Source organism: Chaetodon trifascialis, chromosome 1 (genome assembly GCF_039877785.1).
Source record: "Chaetodon trifascialis isolate fChaTrf1 chromosome 1, fChaTrf1.hap1, whole genome shotgun sequence".
Taxonomy (NCBI): Eukaryota; Metazoa; Chordata; class Actinopteri; order Chaetodontiformes; family Chaetodontidae; genus Chaetodon; species Chaetodon trifascialis.
Genome location: NC_092056.1, coordinates 13,889,338 through 13,899,246, shown reverse-complemented (window position 1 = coordinate 13,899,246; position 9,909 = coordinate 13,889,338).

The window sequence follows — 9,909 nt, the reverse complement described above, 5'->3', positions numbered from 1 at the left end:
GGCTCTCTGCGAAAATATCTTCCACTCTAATTGCATTGTGTCATCTCTGATTAACCTCAATGATGACGGTGATGATGAAGATGATTGAAATATCCCATACCAAAACTCGTCTCTGAGGTACAGCGATAATAAATCCAATGTGTTTGTGCTGGTTGATATAACAGTTTGGATCTCTGAGTGCTGAGTGAACCAGTGGAGGCCATACTGGATCCTGTTATTTTAAGGAGGTGCAGAGGATGATTTGTGCAGATTTCGTTGCAACCAGCGCAGCACAGGGCATGAATTGTGAGCATAAGCTCTTTTTAAATGCTGGCAAGTATTTAATAATAGAAAACTGAATAGTAACACAGTTAACAAATATCAGATGTCAGATATCAGATGTACAAATAAGTCAGTACAAAGTTCTGCTACAGCTTTGTGATCAGTGAATACAGTTTGTATGGGCCAGTGAGATGACTTGTTTACCACAAACAGAGGTATTGATGAATCTGCGAGCTAAATTCAGCTTGGACAAAGCCTTCAGCTGAGGCCTCATCGCTTCTGAAACCTACGTGATCACACACTTTAACGTCAAGCCTTAAGGACAGAAGTTTTAGTATAACTTTCAAAGCTATTGTGACTGTCATACACTGTTGGAGAGTTAAAGTCAGTCCTTCACGAAACTGGTTAACAAGTGTTTGTTTATTTAATTTCTTTTTTTTTGGTTTGGTTTGTGAGCATATATAGTTAACATTTGGGAATATATATGTCACTGAGGTATCACATGCAGCTCCAACTGTCTGTAGAGCCTGATGTCATGGCAGGAAGAGAGCAGGATGGGTTGGAGTGGGACTTAGTTGCCCTAAATTTTGCCTGCAAGTTATGCTTTCCCATCAGACTGCAGTCATGACTGTAACCCAAACCTTAAATCAGTCTATCAAACTGCCATGATTGGCAGAGCTGATGGAGCAGTGACCAGACTGAGGGGCTGCACATCCTGGGAGACTGCATTCAGGGCACAAATATAGGTACTAGGCCACTATTTGGCCTCTTTGTTTTTCGCCTGCCGCCTGAATTTTCACCTAGGAAGCCTTTGTTTAAAGCTTAAAATGTAAATTTTAGCCATTTCAGACCACTGTAGATTCAATTAAACATCCAGTTAAGTAAGCAAGATGCTCTTAAAATGATGCACATTGTGCATCATTTTGGGGGGGGGGTGTCAGCACAGGCATGATGTCAACACGCTGCCCGCCTCTGAGCAAGATATTACGGAGATTTTCAAAATGAACTAAAAATGTTTCATTTCATTTAAAAACAACATTGTGATTGGCAAATTGATTTCTGCAGAAAGGAGTGCTTGTCAGAGAAATCCCTCAGTTTTCAATCAGTTGAATGTTGTAATGTGCTCTAAAAACACTTTGTTTATTCAGGGACAATGAGTAAATCTTTATTGACTATGCTGCTTATTTCTTTTCTATATTCAGCTGTATCCCTTTTTTTAAAGAACACATACAGCACTGAGTCAAGGTTGTTACATGTACACTGTTTTGGTCAGGGGGCATTGTGCTATGTTTCATACTTGAATAAGATTGGTGACCTTTCAGTCAGCACACTTGGAGTGCAACATCACAGGATAATAACGAGACACTTCTGCGACCTTTGGTGAACAATGAAAAGGGCAGACAGAAAAGTACTGAGAGAAAAACGACAGCTGACCAGTGGAGCAGTCTGTGAAATCAAAGTTTGGAGTCTCTTTGTGCTGCGACCGGGGACGAGAAGGGAAGCAGAATGTCGCGCCTCACTGAGGTCAACTGACATGTTACATTTTATAGTCTGCTGGTTAGCTTCTGCTGCTTCGACATGTCTGCGGTAATATGATTTTCTACGGACCGCAACGTCCTGATAATCCTCTCCAAAGTGATTTTTTAATTTTCTCGCGGAGCCTTTAAATTTAGTGCTCATGTCTTTGGAAAGTCACGTATGATCGACACTTAGACCCGGCGATGCTATTATTTAGAAAGGCTGATCCCGCAATGTTATATATTTATTCATTGTGCTTTTCTAATAATAATAAAGATAATACAAGAAATAATGAAAATATTTGCTATGTATGCCACCTTTCATACAAGAATTGCAGTTCAAAGTGCTTCACAACAAAGAAATTTGAAAATTAGAATAATTATGAGACAAAAGTAAGGATGAAAATAGAAGCATCAAAGGCTTCCACATTATTCTTATTCCTTTATTACTGTGGCGGGCAGCAATTTGAGGCTTAACAGGCGAGAAATCCTTGGAATTATACAAAGAAAACCAGAGTGAATTTAGATTTCGCACCTTTAACTCTGTTAAAGCTCACTTATGCAGTGATGGCAGAGGATAAGAGGCGCTTTTCAATTGAATTTCCTCATGGAACACAATATACTGATACAGCACTATTTTTTATAACAGCATAATCACAGATGGCATTTTAGTGGATCCTGTTTTCGACATCACTAGTGGATATATTGGGCATTGTTACTTGGGAAAGAATAAGCAAAACTTTTATGAAGTCTCTGAACAATGCTAAATTTCCTACACTATATAATGCTACATAATAAAATGATATAATGATTGTGTGAGTTGCCTGCAAGCACTTCCAACACTGACATCCTTGTGTTCTGGTGAGATTCCTAACAAATATCAAAGAGATAGATAGATAGATAGATAGATAGATAGATAGATAGATAGATAGATAGATAGATAGATAGATAGATAGATAGATAGATAGATAGATAGATAGATAGATAGATAGATAGATAGATAGATAGATAGATTACTCTCATGGGTTGCTGGCTGTTTCTGTGGGTTTCACACTTATTATATCATATTAATTTAAGGCGACCCAACAAAACTTCCTTTTCAGTCTGTTTCATATGGATTTGAAATCAATGACATATTTCAATGTACACATTTTACCACCACTTGATGCTTATTTTACAGGCTGGATGGCTGTAATAGAATTACAGCTTGCAGAGGGGTATACAATTTCAAACCTTTTCACTTCTGGCCTGAATTAATTAGCTCGTTTGCCCCCTCAAGCAATCATGCACCACAGTAATTACAGTAATCATTGTTCCATAGATTGACTATACTGGCACCACGCTGTGTTCATTGCCTCTTGGTAAGAAAGCTTTGTGCAGTTTTATTTACCGTGTTGAAGTCTCCACTTGCATTAATGTCCATTGGTTACCATTTCATAGTAAAAATTATTTGCAGATTGTTTATACCATAAAAACACCACTGATGGAAGACAGATAAATTAACTTTTACCTACTTAACTTAAACTTAGAACTATTTTATCCATCGATGTTACCCATTATTTGGTTTGAAGGTATTTAAAACAGGGCAGCACTGTGGCACAGCAGGTAGTGCGCGTGCTTCACAGCAAGAAGGTTGCCGGTTCGATCCCTGGGCGGGGCCTTTCTGTGTGAAGTTTGCATGTTCTTCCCGTGCATGCGTGGTTCTCTCCGGGTACTCCGGCTTCCTCCCACAGACCAAAGACATGCTCATTAGGTTAATTGGTGACTCTAAAATTGCCCTTTGGTGTGGGTGTGGGTGTGAGTGTGAATGGTTGTTTGTCTTGTGTGATGCCCTGCGATCGACTGGCGACTGGTCCAGGGTGTATCCCGCCTCTCGCCCGTTGACAGCCCCCCCTGCAACCCCGAAAGGGATAGGCGGTATAGAAAATGGATGGATGGATGGATGGTATTTAAAACAGCACCATGTAGCCGAGAGCACACTCAGCCTTTGAAGGTTCCTTTGCTATTACAACAGAAGAATATGTTTACAGCAAGCACATGTGGTTTCCTTTACCACCAAAGTGTTTACTTTTATTGACTGTGAAACTCCGGAGTCTCATATAACATGATCTCTGTGACTCTGCTGTACTCTGCACTGTAACTAATTTACTGTCTCTTTTGGGACCCTTCTTGTTTATTCTGGCACGTTTCACCGTATTTCTCATCACTTTTCTGTGGTAAGTCAGAGACAAAGCATCCTATGAAGTATCCTATGTTTTAAACTTATCATAGCTTCTGTAGTCAGATCAGCTGATAGACATTGTGTAGCTGCATTTGGTCGCCACATCCACCTTTTCTCTGTCAGGGTGGAAGCACCAGATGCATCCTGGTGGAGCCTGTGAACACGACAGATGAATTTGTGTAGGACAACACTGACGGCCTTCCTCCGCGCCAAAAGCATCCTGCAGCAGAACGAAGAGGCCAGAGAGGAGAGCTGTCAGGGGTGAGTGACTGTAGTTTGCTGGGGATGAAATCGAGCTGGGGGATTCATTTTAATGAACTAATGAGTTCCTGAGATGAGGGTATAGTGTATAATGTGAAAATATTAATGTTAATAGATATTTGTACCAAACAAGACAACTTGGCGGGAAGGACAAGCAGCGCCTGTTCGACGCTCCTCAGGTAGGTGAGGAGGAGGGACAATCTGTGGCTCAGGAATACTTTTGCCATTTCAGGAAGTGTCTGCAGCAGAGGTCTACTTTGACATATCTAACCTCTTCATGAAACTCATGCATCAGGCAATGTAGAACTGTAAACACTGCACAGACCGCAGACGAGACAGTGGCTCCAGTCCACTGTCAGACTCATCAATAATATCTTTGGTAAAAGGCGGAAGTCTGTCTGATGGAGGAAATCAGTCATTACTAATGATAATGCCTGTAATTGAATACACTGACTGTCTGACTGGATACTCCAGGCACTTTGTATTGGTCAGCTGAGCATTTCAATACAGCAGTTTTACGGCTTCCCTTGACATTTTAATGTTCTTCTTAAGGAAATAAAACCATGAGAAACTCAAACTATGACATGAATAAATGTTTCAGTCCAAGTTGATTTTTCACAATAAAACAATTCATTGAATCAAAAACACCTTCTCTTATTAAGAACAGTGGATGTGGGGTCAAAGGTCAGATGTCAATTATTTTCAGCTGTTTTTGTATTTTTGTAACATCTGATTTTATGGTACTTCTTGTATTATAGCTCCTTTCTTTTGATGTTATAAAGATACTTTTTTTATGCAAAGCTACATTGACAGTTATTTTGTATTTTCTCACAGAAACATTCACACCAATAAATACTTCTGCAATTTTATGTTTGTAGAATTACCGCAGGCAGCAAACCTTTATTTCTTAATCCAGAGAAAACAGGGAAACTGCAGACTCCATCGTCTTGCAGACGCACTTAAAATATGGTGTGCACTTAAATGTCATGCCAAGATTAAAGTTCAAGCTGTCCAAATAAGGGTTAGGGTTAAATATTTACAGAGCCCCCAGTCCACTGATCACTTTAAATTGCATGCAAATGGAACCATTTTAACCTAAATGGAGCTGGAGCCAAACTGAGTTAAAAGTGTTTTTCTGTATGTTTGCTGTTGCCCCACCCTGTTTGGAAAAGAAGCAATGCAATAATGGAAAAAAGCAAAGAGCGATAAATAAAAATTGGATAAAATTATGTTGAAATACAAACAAATAAATGATAAAACAAAGTTTAACAGAAATAAGTGAAACCCAAAGAGAAAAGAACATTAAGGCAGCAATAAAAATAAAATGTGGCTGCGGTTCTGAGTTCAGAGAAGAAATTGTTTACAAAGGCATTTAAATAGTGGGAATAAGTTGCGTAATAGTTCTGATGTAGAAGAAATGCTGTTCTGAATTTTCTTACAAGTGCAGATAAAAGGATCTTAGACCATAATTGCAGATAAAAGCTGGTGCTGGGGTGAGATCATGCTAAATAACTAAACACACGCTAATCTCTGACTGGGTTAACAGTATGTCTTGGTAAAACATTTCACAGTGTAAGAAGAAGAAGCTAGTTGGAGTTTTCACCCAGATGCTTTAACCATGGGAATAAACTATGTGAACACACTGCTTATTCTTAACCTTTGATTTATAATTCATTTAGTTTTCCAAATAATGATTAAAAATTCAGTTTTCTGCCTATTTAACTCATACTCTGTGACCACAGTTGATGAACTGCAAAACACTGCAAACTCTCCAACATTATGATTATCTTATTACTCGATAGCCGTAGTTTGACTGCAGAATCAACACTAACACCTCAGACAAAACCTCCAGTTTTGTCCACTAGATGGAGACTAAGGACCAGTAAAAATCCAGGCTGCCACAGGGGAGAACTGGTTCCCAATAAGAGAAATATTGTGCAAGTGAGAAATATAAATCCTGCCATGGTCACTTTACTTTTAAGTCCAGCATGTTGGTCGACACACACGAGCCACCAGAGGCGCTGCAAGACCTTGAATAAAGAGAAGCCCTATTCGTTCATCGGAGTTTGTCCCTCTGCGCTCCCCTTAGGCACTCGCCGAGAAAGTTTTGTTGAAAACCAATTGTGGAGTGAAAATGATCTGTTCTAAGAGGTGAGAAACTATTTGTTGGATTTTCCAACAGCTACTACCACATTGTAAGCAAGGTACAGTCATATGTGCATAATTTTCGACGAGCTTTTTTGTTTCACCCATTTGTGTGCTGCTAAAGGAAAACGTACACGGCACATTCATGTTTCGTTGCCATGACGACGTGTGCTATGGCGAATGCTACCTAGCAGTTAAGCTAGTTAAAAGTAATATCAGTCATCATGCTTTGCGTATTGTTTCGTGTGTTAACAAGAGTCGCGATAACTTATTTTGTTGAAACGTTTTAAGATGATCAACGGCGGAGTAACAGTTCATCAGTTGTCTCTATCCAGTATTGGAGTATCTCAGGCTTTTAAATTAATTAGTTATCTCTAACATTATTAGCGTTAGCTTGCTTGTGTTGTTGAGTTAATAAGAATTATGCTAACGTAGCAGTCAGTGTATGAGGAAATTGAAAGCTCGTTATTTCAAATGAACCAGCGGACTTAAGCTAATTAAAACTACAAACATATCTGGAACATTACAGAGCACGAATATACCTTCATTGATCAGGTAGGTTAACTAACTAACTAACTAACTAACTAACTAACTAACTAACTAACTAACTAACCTAGTTAGTTTGAATTAGCACTGGAGCAGTCGATGTCATAACTTTGCAACCAGCTCTTTTAAATTTGTGAGTCCGTCAAAACCTCATCATTTGTCATATTTTTAAATCTGTTATATTAAAATAAAAGTTAGGTTGTCCTGCATCTTTTGTCCTAACTGGTTTAAAAACACACTTGGAGTGAAGAGCATCAGCGATATCAGCTTTGCAGTGGGACAGTGAATGATTTATAACTGAGGTATGGACATCTGTGTACTCTGATAGGAATGAGTTTTCTGCGGGTTGTCATTGAAATGAATTTGATTTGTTCTTGTTTCTGCTATGGCCTACATTTTTCTAGATGTCTGCCCTCCCAGCTTCCCAAGGCTGAGCCCAGCAAGGGCAGAGATTAGCCTTAACCAGGATTAAACCAATGAGAAAATTTGAATTTGTTGGCCCTTATCTACTAGCAACATGTGGAGTGCTCTGAGCAAATGGCAGAATTTGATCTTTTGCTTCCCTTTGGCAAACCATGTTTTCTTGCCAATAGACACTTATCAAACATGACCATTGGAGACAGAAGGAATTCTTGGAGGGGCCTTTAAATGATTTGTTTATAGGGACACTACATGCATTACTTGTTTGAGTGTAGGAACAGCAACTTAAAGCACCTCCTTTTTGTCGACCCTGCAGTCCATCACCTGTCAGAAATTGTGTAATTTCACTGCTCTTTAGTAAGTCTGTTCTGTGCTGTAAAGGCTTAATGTTGATGTGTTCTTGGTATATTACATTTAGACCACAAGCTTTGATAATCTTCTCTGCATAATATTAGGATTCACCTCATAACTTAGTAGACGAGGCTCTATATTTGCATTCTAAACATGCAATTTCTTGCCTCATCAGGTAATGTAATTCCACGCTTCATTAGGACTGTGAAGTTTATCATTTGTCATCAAAGCCAAGCTGTCAATAAATGATTAAGTTTCACATGAGGAAAATGTAATATTTGGGCTCAAGCAAAACGGATAGCAGTTTACATTTTAATTGCAGTTAGTAAGATTCTGTTTTGGTTTGATTTTCAGGCTATGTTTTAGCAGCTTCCTGTTACAGCTAGAGGCACCATCATTAGAGAGCTGTTTAAGCCTAATTTATTCCACTATTTATTCCACTTATGCCGTTAAAGAAAGTAAACTTCTAAAGGCCCTGTATAATAATTGAAATGTGTAATATCTTGATGGTCCGGTAGAGATTGAAAATTGGTGACTGTTTTGACTCTGTGGTTTCAGCAGCATATGCCATTTGTATCTGTGATGGACTGCTGCTGAGTTTTGGTTTGCTGTTTTTCTTCTAAATGGCATTAAGGGTGCAAAATAAAAACATGATATCCATCATTGATTAATTTGCTGATTATTTTTTTTACAATGAATTGATTAACCATTTGGTCTATAAAATGCCAGAAATTCTCATTTCCCACAGCCGAAGGTGATATCTTCACATATCTTGTTTGGCCAGAGCAGCGGTCTCCATCTAAAAGCTGTTCAATTTACATTTATATTAACAGAGAAAAGCAGAAAATCTTCACATATGAAAGTCTGAAAGTAATTAATAGTCTGAATTTAGTTTGTCCTGTTCAACAGCAGTGCATGGTGTAAAGAACACTGCAGCCTCTATGGGCCAGTGGCATTGTTACTGACAGTAAGGGTGGCAGAAAAAGTATACCTTGAGTTAATGTGAGACAAGCAGGTTTATGGGAAGAAAAGTTACACAGGATCGAAGTCATCTTTTGTCCATGCTCTCTTTGTTCCAAAGTGACATTGATTTTGTGTGCTTAGCTCTTTGACAGTATCTTCCACACTCCCTGTCATTAGGTACTACATATAAATATATATAATCATTCAGTAGTGTAAATAAACAGAAATTTCTGCCTGACAGATCAGATTGATGGAGGGATGAGGCAAGTATGGGCTTGACTTGTGATGATCCGTCGGCTCTAATTACTTCCTGCTGAAAATGGAGATGAGGCAAACTCAATGTGGACCACAGCCTGTGTGTCCTTGGCGATGGAGTGTGTACTGATGTTTGCTCATCTTTCAGCGTGTCTGTGTGTGAATGAACACCATTACATTTTGACGTTGTTTAATTTGTGCTGTCCATATAAGTAGACATGGACTAAAAGTGTGACTTAAGTTGAAAAAAAAAAAAAGGAGGATAAGCAGACTTGACTGTCTTTGAAGGATGCTTTGAACTGTCACATGTTAGTACTACTGATGTGCATGTACCTCGACAGAGATTTTAGCCTTAATAGAAGGCATTTTAGGTGCACGGGTGGCCCACCATTACCCACCATTTCTGAGAGGTTTAAATCCTAATTGTATTTCCATCGATTTGGTCGTGCAACAAACACAATTGGCCATGTTTGCAAGTTGCAAGCCAGAAAAACATCATGTCCTTGTCACTGCATTTGTGAGTTCTTGAGTGTTGTTTGTGTCTACTCCAACAAAGAGTGGTGTGACTTGGGAGAGAGAGCAGGAAACTCCTGCCTGTTATTGTCTGCCCTCTTGGTTAAGTTCCTCACAGGTGGATAAAAAGAATTGGAAGTTTTAACTTGACAGTAGGTGGATAGGTGCTGTGTATATCTATATCGATCGAGGTTTACATGTAGTAATTCTTTATGCGCATTCGGGCCCCAGTCTGATCATTTCGGGGTTAATCTTCCACCTCCAGCCCTTCCAGTCCTCGGTTTGGATTTGTGGTCAGATGCAAGCTGCTGTTTTTTAAGTTATGAAGTCAAAAAACAGAAACAAGTCAGGTATTTTGACCTGTAGTTTGATGTGTCATTTTAGAAACACAGGTCTAGAAATTGCAAATAGATAATCACAGGCTTAAAACAATTCAAGACCTGTGTCTGCTAGTGA